At 42.2% G+C, this 21,048-nt stretch overlaps 1 protein-coding gene and 1 pseudogene across 1 annotated transcript in view; both read left to right on the top strand.

Annotated features, from left to right (window-relative positions):
- The window catches only part of LOC118500399 (nuclear body protein SP140-like), a 240,638-nt gene that overhangs the window by 27,659 nt on the left and 191,931 nt on the right, over nt 1-21,048 (top strand). The window lies entirely within an intron of this gene.
- LOC118500401 lies at nt 4,790-5,349 on the top strand (annotated as a pseudogene).

Genomic DNA, 21,048 nt, shown 5'->3' with positions numbered 1-21,048 from the left:
AAGGTGATTTTGACGCATGTGCTTGCAGACAACTTCATGCACTGAAGAAAGAAGACAGTCTCCAGTCAAACAAGTGGGCAGAATATAACCCAGAGAAAGAATAGTGTGAAAACCAGAACCATGACTACTGTGGCTCTGTGGATTGAAATATTGTGTGTGATACAGCATAATCCATTAATTGGGGTTTTTCACAGAGGGATTTAATGCCTGGCTAAAGAGGTTAATATATCATGATATAGACAGTGCAGAACCAATGAGGTCTCCTCATTGGTGTGAAAAGACATATTCAAAACAGTATCTCATACAACATGTGTCCCTGAAATGACTTCAGTGTCTTTCAGCCCAAGAAACCTAATAGTTAACCTGCAAGACTCAGCTCCCATGTCACTCCTGTCTGAAAGTTCACTAACTGACCGGCCCTGGTCATCTCTTCCCTGGGTCCCCTGAACTCACTATTGAGGCCCTTCTCATACTGTTTTATTTTCATCCTTCCATGCATTCCTTTTGTCTCTCTAGACCCCTCTAGGGTTTGTCCTTTTCTGTCTGCCTGGCATTGTCCAGGTGTCTAACACCCTGTAGGTGTGGAACACATGCATGTTGGTTGAATAGCCCTGGTGTGAGGAGGCAAGTGTGAGTGGCACTGCTGAGAATCAAAAGGAGGGGAGAGGTATGAAAGAGACTGTGAAGGAAAATCTCTGAAAACTTAGGAAAAAAGCACATGAGCAAGGAAACATGTTCTGACGATGATTTTCTGGGTTCCATGGATGAATTCTAGAATACATACAGGTGAGGAAAGAGATTGTTTTCCATTGGGCTGATAGTGTGATGTCCAAGAAGAGATATTTACAAGCAGGTGAATACCAGACTCACAAAACATAAACACAGGCTAAGCATATACTTGGATCTTTTTATCTTTCAGGAAGGAAAACTACCTACATGGTCAAAAAAACAAGGCACGGAAACAGAGGTGATTATCCTTTTATACTAGTTCTTATTACATAACAGATTTTATATGTGTTGCACATTTTTTATGGTTTCTCAATCGTGTGATCATCATTGTTTCCTCTTTTCATCTCTACTAACTTTATTTAATTTAATTTCTTTATTTTGCATTCTTCAGCATTGCTCCATTGAACATTAGTTTGTGAATGCTAAACCATTAGATGTTCAGATAATGAGGAACCATCAAAATAGACTCATAGAAGTGTTGCAGTTAAAGATCTTGTAAGGATGTCTAATGTAATGCTAACATGATTATGGAATACATAAAAACATTTCTTAACAAGATCACAGAGCCTTCTTCAACTCAATCCCAGATATTGTTCATATTTTTACATCCTCCATCATTACTCAATAAAACATTCACACAGATAAACAGAATTCTTTCTCAATTGGCAATTACTTGACTTTTATGAGGATGGTGCTGTTGAAGAGGGAGCTCTTGGGAGGTGATGTAGTTTAGGTGAGAGGCTGACCTGGAAAATTATTTACTTTGATGCCGCCCCTTTGGCTCCACTTCAGGGCCTGAGCAGGCCTCCTTTCTATCCGTGAAAGTGGAAGAAGGTGTTGGAGGCAACAAACAAATATGTAATGTGCAGTGTAGATTCAGGACAAAGTGGTAGTTTTTTCAAGATTGGGTATGAATGAGAGCTTGAGAAGGAGGGGAAGGTGAGAGGTGCCATTCTCACACTCTACAGGTAGAAATGGCCACCCAGGCATTCACAGAATTTGATATTAGTTTACACAAAGCTGGCCACTGGGACTTCATCTAACACTGGTAATGTGAGGCTGAGGCCTTTACATTATCTGATGATCTGCAAATTTAGAGCTAAGTATCAGTCTTTGGAACTTTTCTTGTACTGGGTGTACTGAGATAAAATATATTTAATATACATTATTCCATAGCTAGTTTGAAAAGCAGTGTCTGTACCATTCTCCATGTGTCTAGAGTTACTTTATCTGGATTACCTAAAAGAGCTAAGAAATTTGAACCAACAGATCTTTTCCATGCTTCCAACACTTTGTAGCAACAGGGAACAATTTTCCATGAAGAGATTCAAAGTGGTAAATCTCAACATGCATTACTACCTGGTGGTTCCTCTTGCCTCCCTGAAATTCTCTTGCTGATGGAAACCCCAGTTCATGGAGTGGCACTTGGTACCACATGACAGTTTTTTATCTCCTGATGAGGGCCACTGATGCTTTCTGGTGACAGCAGCTGTGTTTTCAAATAATCTTATCTACTCAAGCAAAATAATCATTTATTATATGCTAACATTTGCTTAAGAATAGGATGTAATCCCTTTTTTCCAAGGGACACAATACTAATTTATTTACTCAGTCGACATACAGTTGAGTGCATAAAAATGCTACATGCCCATAAGGAAGATTGAAATAACATCCTTGACCTCAAGGATTGTGTCACCTTCACTGTCTACCATGAAAGTATTACTGGAAGCAGGGATTGTATGGTGCCCAAGTGGCAGGCAGTGACATGACCCTTTTTCTGATTACTTTACAGTGGACTACGTCCATGTGTAACAACCCTACCTTGGATGGAAATATAAGCTGAGGCTGCCTCAAGGGAAGGAGGCCAACACATTTTACTGAACATACACAAACAATGGGAGTGTAGTGCACAGTAGTCAGTTTCCTGTGAAAAGTCAGCCAGGTGCCTTCTTGGGATTTGGATGGAAGCCAGATAAGGGTGACTTTCTAGAAGAAAAATTACAGTACCAAAGATCTTAGATTCTCTTTATGTTTAGTGTGATGCCCTAGAAGAGCTTCAGGAGGTGGTAGATATCTTCTCTGGGACACTTGCCTGGTTCACAGGACCCTGAGTGATAGATGGAGACCCAGAGGTTCCTGTCATACTGCCAGTAGCCAAGAATCCATGGGGAAGAGAAAGCAACTGTTCCAACAAGAATACCTTCACTCATGTTAATAATAATCTCTCCTGGGATAGATGTTACAGGCATATCGACATTGCCTATAATATTCTCATGCATTACTAACCACACTGGCTCAGGCCTAATCTCCACTTAGGCTGCACTAGAATCACCTGAAGTCCTTTGTAAAGTAGCATTGCCTGGATCCCTCCCTGTATGAAATTGTAATTTAATCAGTCTAAACTATTACTTTCACATTACAATTGTTTAAAACTTTATAGATGATTCTGTTATGGGAATTACTCATTCTATGTCATAAGGTGAACACTAATGTTTATGCCTTACTTCAGACCGACTGATTCAGATTTTCTGATGTTGGGACCAGGACTTCAAGTATTTTATATGCTTCCTTGTGACAATTCAAATGTGCAGCTGTGCTGAGAAATAAAGAGTCAAAGAGACAAAAGGGTCTACACTTGATTAAAGATTAGGGCTGCAGGATTCTTATGCCCTCGTTACATTTGTTATTTTTTTGTTCTTCTGGGAAGTGAGTCACCACTTTCTGAAGAGTGATGATGATAATCTGTGAACATGGCCCCAGGCCTCCATGCTGGAGCAGTCTCAGGGCTGATTGGGAAAGTGATGCAGGGTTCCCCTAGGACACTGAATGGCAGCTCTTGTCAAGATGATCTTTGGGTCTTGATCTTTCTCATACATGACCATTTTAAAGAAAAACAGAATTACCAGAATCTAAATTTGTCCAATGCAAGAAATTTCACCCAAAAATCCAGAACAAGATTCAAAATAATTGTTCATTAGTGACTTTTCATCTGTTATTACTTTCTACTTTTATTACCTTCATATTTTGTACTATGAAAAGAAATAAAATTATGTTGCAAAGTGTTCTGCCCGTTGGCTTCAACAGAGACATTACTGATCTTTGTGTGTTGTTAATGGAGATATAATACAGACTTTGAAAAACAGGCCACTTTTCTTTACTTATTAAAATGGAAAGATTGATTAAGATTATAATTATTGAATATCATTATTCAATTCATGAGGGTCTCAGCATCCTTGTATAAGTGGACCCCGCAGGGATGATTGAATTAAACAGAAGCTTAAAAATTACTGTGAGAAGTGTTGAGGATAGACTGATCTTGGGACATGAGCAAAAGTGTAGACCCAGGATGGCTTCTTAGGTTTGCCATGGAACGTGTATGTTTTATGAAATGGAAGCATCAAGAAAGAACATGTCGTGGGTGTGGGGATAGGAGAACAAATTACGTTTTGACTGCATGAGTTTGGGGGTATGATTCAAGAGACACTGGGTGAGCACAGGGATGTGCATGAAGGTAGGAGACAGGCTAGACAACTTGGAGCTGGGGACACAGTGATGGAATTGCAGCTCTGACAGTGATTTGACCATCTGGGACCAACATAATGGCCAAAGATGGAAACCTGAGGGATTCAGTCTAAATCTTGGAAGATGAGAAGGACAGGAAGGGAAAGTGATACAGTGATACAGCTGAGGGTGTAATCCCAGGAGAGAGGGCACAGACCACACATGTTTGGAGAAAGCAGAAGGGGTCACAGTAGAGAAAGGTGGATGCTATCATCCTTGCATTCTCCTGTTCCTCAAGAGCCCACTTCCCTCCCACCCAGCACTCATCAATTGGTGGGCCAGTCATCACACTAATCTTTTTTGTGTTACCTGAGATGGTCACAGGAAGGGAGGAATTTCTCCAACAGACCATGGGATAGACAGGATGATAGAATAGCCCCCAAGTGGTTCTCAAATTGTCTCTATTCTCTCATAAGTCAGAGCCAGGAAAGCAACCAGGGCAGGTATACTTCCTGGTAGTTCGTATTTCAAATGTAAATGCTGATTTTCTTTCAAAAATAAACAGGCCTTGCCGATGCTGCTGCCACCTCAGACTTCCCAGTGCCCAGCCAAGGTCAACCCCACCATGGTCTTTGACATCACTTCTGATGGCAAGAACTTGGGCCGTGTCTCCCTCGAGCTGTTTGCAAAGAAAGTTCCAAAGACAGCAGAAAACTTTCATGCTCTGAGCACTGGGGAGAAAGGGTTTGCTTATAACAGTTCCTGATTTCACACAATATTCCAAGATTTATGTGCCAGGGTGGTGACTTCACATGCCACAATGGCACAGATGGCAAGTCCATCTGTGGGGCGAAATATAATGATGAGAATTTCATCCTGAAGCACCCAGGTCTTGGCATCTTGTCCATGTCAAATGCTGAACCCAACAGAAACAGTTCCCAGTGTTTCATCTGCACTGCCACGACTGAGTGGCTGGATGGAAAGGATGTGGTCTTTGGTCAGGTGAAAGATGGCCTGGATGTTGTGACAGCCATGGAGCGCTATGGGTCCAGGAATGGCAAGACCAACAAGAAGGTCAGCAGTACTGACTGTGGACAATTCTGATACATTTGACTTGTGTTTTATCTTACCTACCAGACTATTCCTTCTGTAGCTCAGGAAAGCACCCCTTCACCCCTATCTGCTTGCAAGGTTCTATAATCTTTGTGCTCTTGCCACAGTTCATTGGGTTCCATGTTTTCCTTATCCCTTCCAAGCCTAGCTGGATTGCAGAATTAAATTTATGATTATGCAATAAAAACTAAATGACAACAAAGAAACAGAGTGGTTTTTTGTTTTAATCACTTCCTCTTCACCCTAGTGATGAGGCAAGGGTGTCCTCTCATATTTTGGGAATGGCAGGTAATGGCATCTGTCACTGGATAGATAGATTGGCAGGTGTTATTAATCACATCTGCTCCCAGACCATGGCAGTAGGGCAGAACCTGCCTTGCAGGCTTCACCAAGGTCACCCTCAGGAACTGAGTAGACAGCAATGGATGGGGAGAGTAGGGTGGCCCCCTGGTTTCCATGGGAGGTTGTGGCTGGCCTGTGTGAAAGAATCCATGACTGACAGGGAACTGAAACCTGTTTCCCAGGACGGGCAGGGTCAGTGGTGGTCCTTTCACAGGGAGCATTATTTAGGGGTGGGACCTTATCCAGTGGAGGGAAAGGGCACAAGCAGATAAGCCATCCGAGACTTCTCAATGTTACCAGAGTCACAGCAGCACCTGACATTGAGCTTTAATATATGTCCTTACACCACATTTTGTTCATTAGCAAAGGGCTATCACAGGCCAGTTTTTTTTTTTGTTATAAAGACATGTGTTTGTATATAACACAGTGTATGTTCATATCTGCTCTATAATTTTAATTGGGTTTAATAAGTGGGAGTTGTGCTACAAGATTTGGATGCAAATACTGTCAAATTTTATCTTCTCCAAATACAATTAATTCTGGTTAAAATCACATATTGAGATTGGTAGATAATCCAGTTGCAGTTAATTGAGTAGGGGTTCCCCATTTTGTTTATAGAACAAAGCACTTGCCACACTCCCTGGCCACACAGAGATGGAGCCTCCACACCTTACATGCCAAGCTGAGTCATGGGGCATCTTCCTCAGGCTTCCAGAGCCAAAGGCCTCCATCCTTCCAGGTACCTCCTGGCCATCTGTGTCATGGTCTTTCCAACCCAAAATCACTGTCACAGTTCCAGGGGCCCTCGAGGCACAGAACCCACAGTCCAGGACCCCTACCAGGCCCTTAAACTCACAGGGATTCCCCAGCCAAGAAAACAGTATCAGTGTTTTCTTAGAGGTTTATTCCATCTTATTAATTTCCCAATATACCACCTTTCCGTGATTCATTTCAGCCATTGTGGTGTAGGCAAATGGACTTAATCCTTTATTTCAGAACCTCATTTTATCTGCAAGCTCATAAAATGATTCACACTCACCTGAAATCACCCTCTCATTTTGTTGCATGTCTTTCTGTGTTAGAATCTCTGGCTTTATATGAAAAATGTCTCTGGTCTGGTCCCACAGGCCCCTCCTCCTGTACTTCACTGCAGAATAAGAATCCTACTTATGAAACCCCCACTCCATGCTGTCCCTTCACAGCTCAGAGAAACACATAAGAGTCCCTGCAGGCTCACACAAAGACCATGAGTCCTAGATTTCCACAGTGCTTGTCATCAGGGGCCCATGGGGATGTGGTCATTGTTTTACCTTCTGGGGGAAAACTCAGAGAAATGTGAGATCTGCCTGGATGGAGGAAAGGTCTTCCACTGTGAAAAATGTCACAGCTTCTTTCATGAGGACTTTTGCCTCCCACCTGTAGACACTAAGAGGTTTGTGAGATGCAGAACCCCTCTCCTTTAGGGACTTTTCCTCCTGCCAAGCACACTGCCCACAGGGGGTTCCTCCTTGTGTGCTGATGGGGACACAGTTGGGAGAAAGGTACAGAGTCCAGCAGTGTGATCCTGGGAGCTGTTGAAAGATGCTGGCAGCAGAAGGGTAATGTTCCCCTCTCTCTTCTGGGAGGCAGAGGCTGGTGTCTGAGTCGTTTGCCTTTATACTGCTACTGTCCTTTCCAGAACTTTCCCAGCACACACAACCATTTATGGAAACAGAAATGCCAGCTTTCCTATCCTGCATTTATTTAGAAAAGCAGCAAACATGGGCAGGTTCCCCCATTTTGCCATGTTCTCAACAGGCTAATGTAAGCCTGAGGCCCCCATGGATTAAGGTCCAGTCCCCGACACTCAGGCTTGGTGGGCAGGGTTCCTTATGCTCCCAGCAGCTCACATGGGGAGAGGGGAGCCCACCTCCCACCCTGACACCACCCTCCAGCCTCCCACCTCTTGCGGCTACCCTTTATGGGCAGAGGGTATCACATGAGCATCATGGACACCCTGGCATGTGTCCTATTCATGACCTGGCTGTGCCTACCAGCCATTCTTGAAAGGAGAACAGTGGCAGCCATAGGGTTGGTGTCTGTTTCTGGGCCTTACCCTTCCTCACTTATATCTGCCATCTCAGGATCATGTGGATTGTACCTTCTGCACAGTAAACAATCTACCAAGAAGTCAGCAGTGTTCCAGGGAATCTGAGGTCCTTGCAAGGCCAATGAGTTCTGAGGAGCAGCTGGTGAGGTGGATTCAAACCCCAAACCTTCTCCTTTCTGCTCACATGTGAGAAGTCAAACAGTCACAGGATGAAGGGAAGGGTGCCAACAGGTGCCTACTATTCCGCCCATGCCTCAACCACATTGAAAATTCACCAGAAACTGTTTGCAGGGAAAAACTCAGCCATTACATGTTAGTGTCCGAGAGCAATACCAGTTTGGGGGAACTTCCAGAAGACTGGTGTGGGCATGTGTGTATCTGGGCATGACTATGGGCTCATTCTCTGCAAACAGTTTTTCATTCACCACCTCCTTCTTCTATATGCATGTGAGTTCTTCCTCTTGGAGGTCTATGACCATTTAGAGAGCAATGTTTTCTTTTGAACAATCTATATGAAAATGATGTGAATAACAAAACAAACAAACAAACAAACAAATAAACATGAATACAGGCCGCCATGATGTTCCTGACCTTGAAATGGGCTCTTGTGGAATATGTGATCTGAAACCCCTGGGAGGGAGACATGAGCTGCCTTTGTCTTCACTTTGGATTTTTTCTGGGTTTGCTGGGAACTCATGGAAGGCAGCTGTTTCACTGTGTTAGCAACTTTCTTGTTGATGTATTTCCCACCAGGTTAGGGAGACTTCTTAATGCCTAGAGAAACGCAGCATGCCGAAAGCAATCAGAGTCTAACTGAGGGGTACTATGCTCAAGTGGAAGATTTGGGGCAGTCCATGGACAATTTCCTTCGGGACCGCAGGGTAAGTGGTTCTCATACTTTTGTTGCTAGTTTTTTTGTTTTGTTTTGTTTTTTTTTCCATTGAGTCACTCTGCTCTCATTTCCTGGTGTTGGGAAATTTTAGTTTCCCTTCTCTTATGACAAGTCTGTATAAGCAAGGATTCAGGAACAGATTGTTCTGTTAAATTAAGGATTCAAGCTCACCAGGAAGAGTAACAATGAGTGCTCGGCCCCATGACCTTCCTCCTTTGCTGCTTCTACTGCTTTCCAGGTTTCCAGGCCAAGTAGCTCAGGCAATTTCCTTGAAAACAGGATTGTCCCTGTTGTCATTGCTCTTTGCCACCATGAAAAGTGCCCCAGGCACTGCCTTCTCTCCTTCACGTCAGCCAAGCAGGACTGTTAGGGAGTCCACTTGCTCCTGAAGTTGGTCTTCTCTGGTTCGCAACCTGGGTGGCTCTGACCTTGTTTCCTGGATCAAAAATGTTTGCTCCTCCACAGGGGACTCCTGATTCCACAGAAACCACTGCTGTTCACTGAGTGAGGTGTGTGCCCAGCTTTCTCTGGTCCCAGGAAAGAGACCCCTTTCTTTGAGTCAGGGCAGACCCAGTATGGGAGTGTCTGCCCAGGAGGTGGGCAGCTGTGGATTTGTGTGGAGAGCAACAACAATAAAATGGCATTGGTACAATTAAGATAGCATAAAATATATTAAACAAAGTGGAGTCACTTATGCTAACTAAAATGGCTGTCAGTCAGTCATGACACTTTGGTTCCAGAGGAAAATTCCCTAAGTCAGAGTAAATGCGTCTGGCAAGGAGACAGGTCTGCCCATGTGGTGAGAGCAGAAATGTGTAGCAAGGAGACACACCTACAATATCTACACACATGTTCAAAGAGCTGTGTCAGCAGAGTGAGACCACCCACAGCTAGGCTCCTGGGGAAATGCCACACTTGGCATCAGGGGTGTCAAGACATTTACCAAAAAGACTAAGAAGGGTGGGGTACAACATTTCCAAGGTATAACTGAGGCAGGTTCCATTCCACTGCTGAGACAGCTGAGCTCCACACACCAGAGTGCTGCTCCCTGCCACACCGATCTCCCTTGGCAACAGTCACTGGAGGCTCTACCCTTCTGGACTGAGTACTTCTCCTGCCCTGCTGCCCTCCTGACTCTGGAGATTTTTCCTTGCAAGACAATGGCAACTCCCTTGCCCACTGTGCTGTCTCTCGGACCTGCAGACTGCAACTCTGGACTCGGGATTGTTATCCCCCTACTGATTGCCGTGTGTGTGGATTCTATTACTCTCAGGCTGTTAGCGTGTAAGTAGGATATTAATATGTGCTGATGGTCTACTTTGAGTGAATCTGCATTCAATCAAAGATGGGTAAATAGTATAGTTACTGTGTGTGGCTCTTGTCTATTCCTTGGTGCCAGGATGCTCAGCAGGCAGCTAACCAAACAGTTGCCTGGCTGCCTTACAGGAAAGACTATATCATGAACAAGACACTCATAACAGTTTCCCACCCACCCAACTGCTATCTGCCTCTCAGTCACATGATGATTTGGTGACTCTAAGCAGACTCAGGGAAAAGCTGGCACAGTTATGCCAGCACCCAGTGTGGTGTTGGCCTAGTGTGCCTGCTGCCTGGGGACAGAGGAGAGAGAGGGGAGGGACACTGGAAAGGCAGGAGTCCTCTGTGTCAGACTATGTCTGGGCCATGAGTCCCACGCAGGTTGGGAGCACAGGGCAGCTGTGTCCTCCAGAGGCTCAGCCTACCAGTCTGGAGGATGGGGCAGATCCCTGTGTGTGCAGCACCTGAAACACATTGAGACCCTGCCCACTAATACAGAAACCATCCTCATTGTCCTGGAATCTGTCCCAGTGTGATCAATATTCACTCCTTTGGGGGAAAGAAAGAACATTCATGGAGAGAGGGTAGAACCTTCCCTGTGTCTTAAATTCAACTGGGCCAGAACCCTTAGTCCCAGCCAGAGGAAGTGAGACTCAGGGACCAAATGTGGAAACCATTCCTCTAAGGCTGGTGCTTCTCCAGCCATGTGTCCAAACACCGGGACCAGCGCAATTGGCTCCAGGCTCTCCAAGGGTCTGAGTGAAGATCTGAAGTTTCTGTCTTTCCCTCTCTCCCAACAGTCACCTCCACATGGACAAGGGGAACATGGGTTCATTCCCACCCATGTAAGCCCTGCACCCTCTTAGAAGGTTGGGGCAACTGGGGACAGTGGGTTCACAGGTTGTTTTTGTGTCTTTGCACACACAAGGGGACTACAGATGACTGGTTCTGCACCCTCTGGCAGACCGCCTCTTTGACCTTCCACATCCTGGTTGTCTCTCCTTGTCCTGTATTCCTCCTGCCACTGTCCTGATGGCTGAGGACCTCTATCAATACTCTGTGGGGCTATAGAAGGGGAAAGGTAGCATAGGGCAGCACACAGTACTTAGTTTCACTTCTCTTTTCCCCATTTGGGTGGAGTCTATTCAGGGTGTCTGTTACACATTTTCTGCTCAGAGCTGGGCAGTCTCACTGAAACCAGGCAGTAGAAACCAGAGGGATCACAGGTCCTGGCCGGATCAAGGGCAGGACGATGGCCACCAAGGGCAGTGTCCTCAGCACCAGGTCAGTTTCTGTCTGCCTTCCTTTAACTTTCTCTCTGGCTATGGTGCTGCTTTAGTACCTATTATTTATTAGACACTCCTCTAAACCCTGACCTTAACCTTGTTTATAGGAACACTCACGTGCAGTGTAATGGAATGCAGGAATATACACTGAGGGAATAGGATCTTTAAACAGCAGGGGGACAGCTGCAGGTGTGAGTGCAGCTGCCACAGTCCATAAGACTCATCTTACACCTACGGCTCCACTGTGGAGTCATTTAGACTGGGTTGTGCTTCCTGAGGATTTGAAGCAGTGATTTGTTATTTTCTCACGACCTCTGTGCCCTCTCTTTTCCCTCAGGCCTCCTCTACTTTCACATAGAGTACCCTCTTTCACATAAAGAGGGTACTTTAGAAAATATAAAATTCAGGTTAAACATCTGACTTTTCAAATCTGGGTGCTTTGGTTTCCTACTTGACCTGTGGTTGGGTCAGCACAGGGTCTACTCTGGTCTCAGGCTGGGGGTCTGCTTCTTCCTTCACGGATCTTGGTAAGGGAGTCAAAGGAGGAGGAGGGCCAGATACCAAAGACTAGTGCAGGTTGAGCATTCCATTTGTACTTTCATTTTCTGCTCCGGAGAGGTTTACACATTTGGCAAAGAAAAGACTAGAAATCCTTTCACGTTAGTCATCACATGGATCCATTTCATTGTTTTTAATGGCCACAAACTACTATAGGGAATCCATACACCATGATTCTTATACCAACAAGCTCTGAAATATAATTTCATATTCCTTTATGGTTTTGCATGTACCCAAGTATTTGCCTAGTTTCAAAAACTGAAATGTGAAATTGTTGAGGGTAATAACACTCACTTGTTTATACTACAGATCCTGCTAAGTTGCCTTTTTTTTTCCTATGGCTGAACTGCTGTATTCTCCCACCACTGGCTGATGAGACATCTGTCCACACCCAGACTTCACAAAGGAGCTGGGTTAAGGGATATAGCCTGTTAATTTGCATTCTCTGATTACATGGGAAGTTGAACAGGTTTTGCTGTCTATTGTCTATTTAAATTGCCTCTTCTCTGAACTGTTGGTTTATTTTTGGCCAGTGTTATTAGTTGAGCTGATTTTCCTTCCTTTAATGACAAGGGATAGTTTGCTGCTTAGTTTGAACTTTACAAATATACTTTTCTTGTTTTTAACTTTGTTTCTGGTGACTTCTATCATATTAAAGCTTGAAATTTGGAGTATCTACTTGTAGTATTAATTTAATAAGATGGATACACCTTGGTTATTATAAATAAATAAAAGCAATACCAAAAGTTACTGGTGAATTCCATGCAGCTCTACTTAAACACAGTCCTTGTGTTCTTTAAGGTGGCAGATTCAATTTCACCTCTATTTCAGAGATGCTTCCTTCTCCAATATGTTCTAAAGCTTTAGTTTTCAAATTTTGTGCAAAATTATTCTTTCATTGATGCAACTTGAGCTCTCACAGCTTTATATGCCCCCTAAACTTTTATTCTTTAGTTTTTTACTTTGTGTTCATAATGGTTCTCTCAAATTTTTCTTCTGAGAAAATTATTTTACTTTTAGCTCTTTCTTTGGTTTTGTATAATTTCTAATTGGAAAGAGTTAGTTCTCTTTGTTTTTGAGAGTGGTCTCAATTTCCTTCCATAGCTCTGCAAGCTCAACTTTAAACCACATTTTGTTACTAAATCAAGAAATCTGCACACTGTTGCTTTATTTATGTAGGTGTTTGTGTGACATTAAGTGTTTTTGGATGTCTTCCTCAACTGCTGAGTCTTTCCTGAAAGTGAGCCCTGTCTGTAGCTTGGTGTCTGTGTACCTTCACTTTCTTTCTCTCCTGCCTGCCATGGTTGTACAGCCTACCTCACTCATGTTTGACTTTTGTACCATCGTCATCTGGATGAGTTTTTAAAAATATTTTCTGTCTTATCTGAGACTGAATTTCTTGGCATCTAATATACAGTTTGAAGGACTTATCATTTTTCTTGTCATTTTTTTCTGAGACACCACATTTGGTTAACCATCCTGTTACCCTCTGCTCTACTGCCCTTTTCATTACCCAGTGGCCACATGTGCGGGGTCTGCTCTGTGCTCTCTTTCCTCTGCCATTGGCCTGTAAGAGCCTCTCCTAGTGCCACAATGACTGTCAGTACAACAACTTCATAAGAACTTTGACATCTGGCAGAGTGCATCTTCCCATCCTCTTTTCCTTTTCAAAATGCCTCATCCTTTTGCATGTCCAAACCAGCTTGTCAAAATCTTGTTGAGATTTATATTAGGATTGTAGTGAATTTGTGGAACAACTGAAGAGAATTGACATCATTATGATATTGATTTTGTATCTCATTAATATGGTGTATGCATACTATTAATTAAAAAATATTCTCTAGAGATTTCCAGCCAAGATGGAAGTGTAGGTAGATCACACTGTGCCTCCTCCCACAACCAAAAGAAGGACAAGAAAAAAACTTAAAAAGAAAAAGCATGCAGAACTGCCAGAAAATTGAACTATATGGAAGTTGGACAACCGAAGACTTAAAGAAGAAATATTCATCCAGACTGGTAGGAATGGAGGAGATGGGCAGGTGGGGCAGAGAGGACTCATGGCAAGGCAGTGCCTAGAGGACTGGGGAGGGCAAGGTGGCATCTTATGGACCAGGTGAGGTGGTAGCTGGCAGAGTGGGCATTTTTGTGCAGGTAAACTGGGAGGAACAATGGGGGAGTGAGACAGATCAAGCAACCTAGTGTTCCAGCGTGGAAAAATAAGGCATCAAAACCCCTGACAAAAAATGTTGTGGGTTTTGTTTCAGCATGGGAAGCTCCCAACTCACAGGAGAGTTAGTTCGAGAGACCCACAGGGTTCTAGAATATACACAAACCCACCCACCTGGAAATCAGCACCAGAAGGGTCCAATCTCCTTGTAGGTAGTGGAGGAAGTGACTGAAAGCCAGTCAAGAGCCCAGCAAGCCACATTGTTCCTTCTTGGACCCCATCCCCATATTGCACCAAAATGCAGAAACATGGGTTGTCCTGCCCTGGTGAATACCTAAGGCTCCATCCCTTACTAAGTAACAGGCATGCCAACACAAAAAAGTGGCCGAAATGGAAGAACAGATCAAAGTTCTAGAAAAAATATAAGCACACGATGAAGTGATAGCCAATATATCAGATGCACAGTCCAAACACTGGTATCAAGATGCTCACAGAAATGGTTGAGTATGGTCACAAAATAGAGGAAAGAATGGACAGGGATATTAATAGTGATGGGATGGGAACCGGGACTCAAACCAACAGTTTGGACCAGAAGGAAGAAATGAACATTCAACCAGAATACAATGAAAAAACAAGAATTCAAAAATGAGGACAGTCTTAGAAACCTCTGGGATAACTTTAAATGTTCCAACATTTGAATCATAGGGGTGCCAGAAGGAGAAGAGGAAGAGCAAGAAATTGAAAACTTATTTGAAAAAATAATGGAGAACTTCCCCAATCTGACCAAGGTAATAGACTCCCAGGAAGTCCATGAAACTCAGAGAATCCAATAGAAGTTAGACCCAAGGAAGCACACAGCAAGGCACATCATAATTACATCACCCAAGATTAAAGAGAAGAGGTGGAGAGAATCTTAAAAGCAGCAACAGAAAATGAAAGAGTTACCAACAAAGGAGTTCCCATAAGACTATCAGCTGATTTCTCAAAAGAAATCTTACAGGCAAGAAGGGGCTGGAAAGAAGTATTCAAAGTCATGAAAAGCAAGGACCTACATCCAAGATTTCTCTCTCCAGCAAAGCTCTCATTTAGAATGGAAGGGCAGATAAAATGCTTCCCAGGTAAGGTCAAGTTCAAGGAGTTCATCATCACCAAGCCCTTATTATACAAAATGTTAAAGGGACTTATCTGAATAAAAGAAGATCCAAAACTATGAACAGTAAAATGACAGCAAACTCACAACTATCAACAACCGAACCTAAAAAAAAACAAGAACAAAGTAAACAACTAGAACAGGAACAGAATCACATAAATGGAAATAACATGGAGGGTTATCAACAGGGAGGGGGAGGAGGGAGAATGTGGGAAAAGGTACAGAGAATAAGAAGCATAATTGGTAGGTACAAAATAGACAGGAGGAGGTTAAGAGTAGTATAGGAAATGTAGAAGCCAAAGAAGTTATATGTACGACCCATGGTCATGAACTAAATGGAGGGGGGGGAAGTGTGTTGGAGGAGGGGTGCAAGGCAGAAGGGAATAAAGGGGGGGAATGGTACAACTGTAATAGTATAATTGATAAAATATATTAAAAATATTCTCAGCCTTGGCTGGTGTAGCTCAGTGGATTGAGCGCGGGCTGGGAACCAAAGTGTCCCAGGTTCGATTCCCAGCCAGGGTACATGCCTGGGTTGCAGGCCATAACCCCCAGCAACCGCACATTGATGTGTGTGTGTGTGTCTCTCTCTCTTTCTCTCTCTCTCTCTCCCCCTCTCCCTTCCCTCCCTAAAAATTAATAAACAAAATCTAAAAAAAAATAAAATAAAAAAATAAAAAATAAAAATATTCTCTAATAAAATTTATAGCTTTGTCTCTAGATGTTTTATACTCATTCGGTTACATTTATTTGTAGATACCTTTTTTCTTAAATCTGCATAATTTAACATCAGCTTTCTAGCTGCCTGTGACTAAGATATAAAAATAAATAAATTTTTGCCACTTTCTAATTTTAGTAGCTTATATGGTGATATATATGAACTTACATAATGTATACCTAGTGACAATTTTGTTTCTTTATAACCTTTACACTTATTTTATTTTCTTTGCTTATTGTGTTGGCCAGGACTTCCAGGATTATGATGAGCACAGATAATGCTAGTAATCATCTGCAAATTGAGCCCAGGTTCAAAGAGAAAGCTTTTCTCATTGTGCCATCATGGTTGATGTTAGCTGTAGGTTTCCTTTCTTAATATGGAAACTTGCACAGATTTTTAAAAAAGTATATCTAATGCTTTCAGTGTATGAGGTGTTTCTGGCCCTGTTTTCTACATTTTCTGCTGTTCTCACTTCCAAAAATTATTTAAATAAATTTTTGGGGGGGGAATAATTTTATATTTATAGAAAAGTAAAGATACTTTTAGAAATTTCTGTACACTTCACACCTAGTTTCACATCCTGTGATGTGCTGCTCTTACACTGCTGTGATACACTTATCAAAACAGAAAAACCCACATTGCTACATCAGTGTTACTGAAACTGCAGACTTTTTAAATTTTAATGGTTCTTCCATTAAAGTCCTTGTTGAGTTCCAGGATTGACTCTGGGATACCATGTTGCCTTCAGTCACCTTGTCACCTATTCTATGGTCTGTGACAGTTCCTCAGTTTCTCCTTGTTTTTCATGACCCCCAAGGTTTGAAAGTACTAGTCAGGCATTTTGTTAAGTATTCCTCAGTTTTGGTTAATCTTGATTCTTTTCAGTCTGGTGTTACGGGTTTTAGGAAAGAATTCCCTGAGGAGAAGTGCCCTTCTCATCCCTTCTGTCAGGGGAGATGTCAGCCTGACTTATCACCAGGGTTGTTCACCTTGATCACTTGGTTAAGGTGGTGATTGCCAGGCTTCTTTTGCAAACTTGTTATTTTTTCCTCTCCACACTTATTCACAGAGATTATTTTGCTGGTTGATTTTGGCTGTATCATCAATTGTACTTGAAAAACTTACTTATGGGTGAAACTTAGGAGCCAAAGCATTAATATGCATGACCCATTGAAATGAGCAATGGTGGGGGGATTTCCTGAGGGCTTGGGGGGTGCTAGATGGAAGGGAGCAATGGGGAAAGTTAGGACAATTGTAATAGCATAATCAATAAAATATTATTTTAAAACAAGAGAAGAAAACAAACACAAAAGACAAAATAACTTTACGATAGCTTTGTTTATGATAGACTAGAACTTTTCAATACAATATATGTCTTTCTTCTCTCACTCTCTCTCTCTTTAATTGTTGTTCAAGTACAGTTGCCTCCATTTTCCCCAGTCCATTTATCCCCACCCTACTCATCCCTGCCTCCCATCTTCAGTCCGACCCTCTTCGGCTTTGTCCATGTGTCCTTTATACATGTTCCTTGATGGTCCTTTCCGTTTTCCCCCATTATCCCCCTTCCCTGACCCTTCTGGTTACTGTCAGTTTGTTCTTTGAAATACTGCCAGTTTGTTCTTTATTTCAATGTTTCTGGTTATATTTTTCTTCCTTGTTCATTTTGCTGAATTGGTTATGCTTACAGGTGAGATCGTATGGTGTTTTTCTTTCACCTCCTGGCTTATTTCACTTAGCATAATGCTTTCCAGATCCATCCATGCTGTTGTGAAGGGTAGGAGCTCCTTCTTTCTTTCTGCTGCGTAGTATTCCATTGTGTGAATGTACCATATGTCTTTCTAATCCACCATGCTTCACTTATTACAGCTTTGTCTGTTGCCTCAATTCTATTTGTTCTAATTTGTACTCATGACCACTTATTTCATATAGGTTGGTTCTTCACAGCCTCTCTTTCATATATAAAATGTTATAACATTTCAAAATCTTGCTGACCATTTTATCATGGTATTGTTTCTCTCTAGGACTTCTGCAGAAGCCCGGGACATTGTTAAACTAAATGCAGGCATATTCTTCAAAAGGCATAAGGTGCAAATTTCAAATGCAATAAAAGCACCATTTCCTTTCCTTGAAATTCTCAGAGACCGTGGATTCATCACCAATAAAAAATATAATGTAAGTGAGGTTTACTTTGTCACAGTCTGGTACACAGTGCTAAACTAAGTTTTGCTTTGATATTTTGGAATCAAATGACAGAGAACAACCAGACAATTGATGAGTCTTCTATAAATGGGGACCCTCTCATGTACTGTTGTAAGTATTCCTACAAGGTCAGAAGGGAGAAGAGAAACAGACATTACTGGAAACAATCCTACTCCTAACTGAAGGGAAAAGTGCCCTAGGGTGCCACGCAGAGTTTGGTGAATAGCCCTGGAGACAGGTTGGATCCACAGATGAACAATGCCTTTTAGGATTTATGTATACAATATAGCACAGATTAGGAAAAAAAAAAAACAGTAATTTTAATGAATGGAGGAATAAGCTTAATGATTTCATTTAATGAAATAATAATTGTCACAACATTTCATTTCAATGAATATCAATTTAAATATTTAGATCTGAGAACATTAAAGTCCCCAGAGAATAAATGCCCTGTTAGGATAAATTTGAAAGTAAATGCTTGTTACTGTTTCTCCAAAATTTTCAGTTCCCTTCCCTATTTTTTCTTTCTGTTGGTATTTCTCAAGTTTTGGAATTTAGATTAATTTTAGTAAAAGATGTAGGTAGAGATATAGAGATCGAAGTCCTCTCTCTCCCTGTGAAAGTCTTATGTTATGACAAAGTTCACAGCAAGGGGAAAAGCACCATCTGGCTTCCTTGAGCCCTACCAGGCCAAGTCATTCTTCAGTAGGGACGAGGGTTTTCCAGTCAATGGAACAGCAGCTCATCACCTGCTCTGCCTATTCCTAAAACATTTGACCAAGCTCTGGAAGTGTTACACATCACTTAACCTGAACCTAATTTTGTTCTTCAAAATTGTTCCTTCTTCCATCTACTGTAAATGAGGGTGAGGAGATCAAATTTAGAAATCGGTATATTCAAGGAAGAGCAATTTAGCTGTTCCACTTATTGTCAATACAAATATAAAAAAATTCTAAAATTTTACATCAGTAGATACTATCCAGGGAAATTGTAATACATGAAAAATTAAATCGCTTTCTGGGGCTACTTCTGTATTTATGTTTTCCCCATTCACTATTTTTTAAGGAGTCTCAAGAAAAACTTACACGTGACATTTCCACACAACAAGTCGTATACAGTATTCTCTGTGGCCTGGAGAAGACATTTGACCTGTCTCTTCTGGATTCTTTGTTCAGCAAGACCATCATGAAGTTCTATCCTGATTTATATTACACTTACAAAATCTTCAAAAATGGTAATTAGGTTTATTACTGACTTTTTGATGTCCAGGGCCAATTTTTCCCCACAAGTATATATTGAGTTCCTGCCATGTGCCAAACACTGTGCTAGGCAGTGGAGCTACAGAAGTTAAGAAAACAGATATGTCATGAGTCTCCCATAGCTTATGAAGTAATGGCTATAGTACAACACCCACCAGGAAGTCTGCTTAACTAGGCATTTAGACACACAGGACATGCAGAAACACAGTGGCATCAGCTTTATTTAGAAGGACAAATGACAATAAACATAATATCCCTAAAGCATGGCATCAGTTGTTGTTCTTCTGTGGGACCCTTAACAGCGGTCCACATAGCAGTCCACCAAGTCAAGTACTACCTGCCTCAAATGACAACTTAGCTATGAATGTAGGATCCACCATGTTCTAGCCACACCGTGACCATGGGAGTCGATATCTTGTGCGACAGCTCTATAATCATAACTTTCAGAGACCCCTTAAGGAAAGAGCCAACTTACAAAGTTACCACATTGGAGGAAGACGAAAAATGGCTTAGAGTTGATATCTACTTCTTTCCAAGCCACATGCAATTTACCTACATACTGTCACTGCTCATTTTTCACCCTAAACCCAGTATTGGCCTAGTAACACAGAGGGAGGCCACCTTCATCAGGCTTCCAGAGTAATGAGCAAGAAAATTAACCCAAAGTCAAACTTGCTTTTAAAGAAGGGGAAAAGGTTTTATTATCACATTTTCTACAACACATGTGTAAATTCTTAAACGTGTAATTTGAGGTGACACCACTATTCTGGATGGAGATCTCTAACTGTCTTCTTTTCTTGCTTTCTCTCAGAGATATCAAACATAAACAATTTCCTGGAAAGTGATGCAGAAGAAAACGAGGGGAGATCTGATATCCAACTAAGCCTTGAACAAGGTGATTACAACCAGATAAAAACTAATTCTCATTTGCTAAGAGGAAAGGAGAAAGAGAATTTGTAGGGAACCGTTTCGCATAGTGTGGAAATGTAGCTCAGCACTCACATAACAAACCAGTCGGGAGTGAGTCAGCAGGCAGAACCACAACCGCAGAGGGGTTTTCCTGTGGGGAATCAGGCCTACATTGTACCTAGGTCACTATGAGGCTTGCTTTTGCTAAAACTCCCTCACTCTGAATTGAGGCAGCAAGGGCTTACTGCAGCTTCCTAAAATCTGAGCTAAACCTCCCAAATATGAAGTGTTACCAGTCCAACCAATTTCCCTTTTATATTTGCAAATATCCTTATTCTCTGATGTGATTAGCAACATCCTCTCCTTTGTTGTCTGTAAAAGGTAACCACCTAATACGAACCTATGCATAGTAAATGAGGACTACCCTCCATGCAATGTACCCAGACAAACAATAACAGCCTGTCCATGCAGGGGTTGGGGCCCTCTCTCTCACTTAGAGAGTGGCTGTGCTGTCCCTTTTTTCCCACAGGATTTCTGTAGTCTGTATGTATTTGTTCAGGAGCAGCTACAACATATACAGATCCTGCAGGCCAGGATCCATGTCAAGAGGTGGGCACTGAGGCCAGAGTAGAGTTTGGGAATTGAGAGAGAAGTGCTGAGGAGCCTGGAGAAGGCAGTGAGAGATATATGTATGAGCATCACCCCAGAGGTCAATCCTGGATGAGTAGCTATGACAAGAGACCATGAGCCCCATAACCAAGACAAAGGAACAGGAACCCAATGAGTCAGGAAACCAGATTTAATGAGAATGCTGATCTG

This window comes from Phyllostomus discolor, chromosome 4 (assembly GCF_004126475.2).
Source record: "Phyllostomus discolor isolate MPI-MPIP mPhyDis1 chromosome 4, mPhyDis1.pri.v3, whole genome shotgun sequence".
Taxonomy (NCBI): Eukaryota; Metazoa; Chordata; class Mammalia; order Chiroptera; family Phyllostomidae; genus Phyllostomus; species Phyllostomus discolor.
This window is presented reverse-complemented; position numbering and strand designations above follow the sequence as displayed.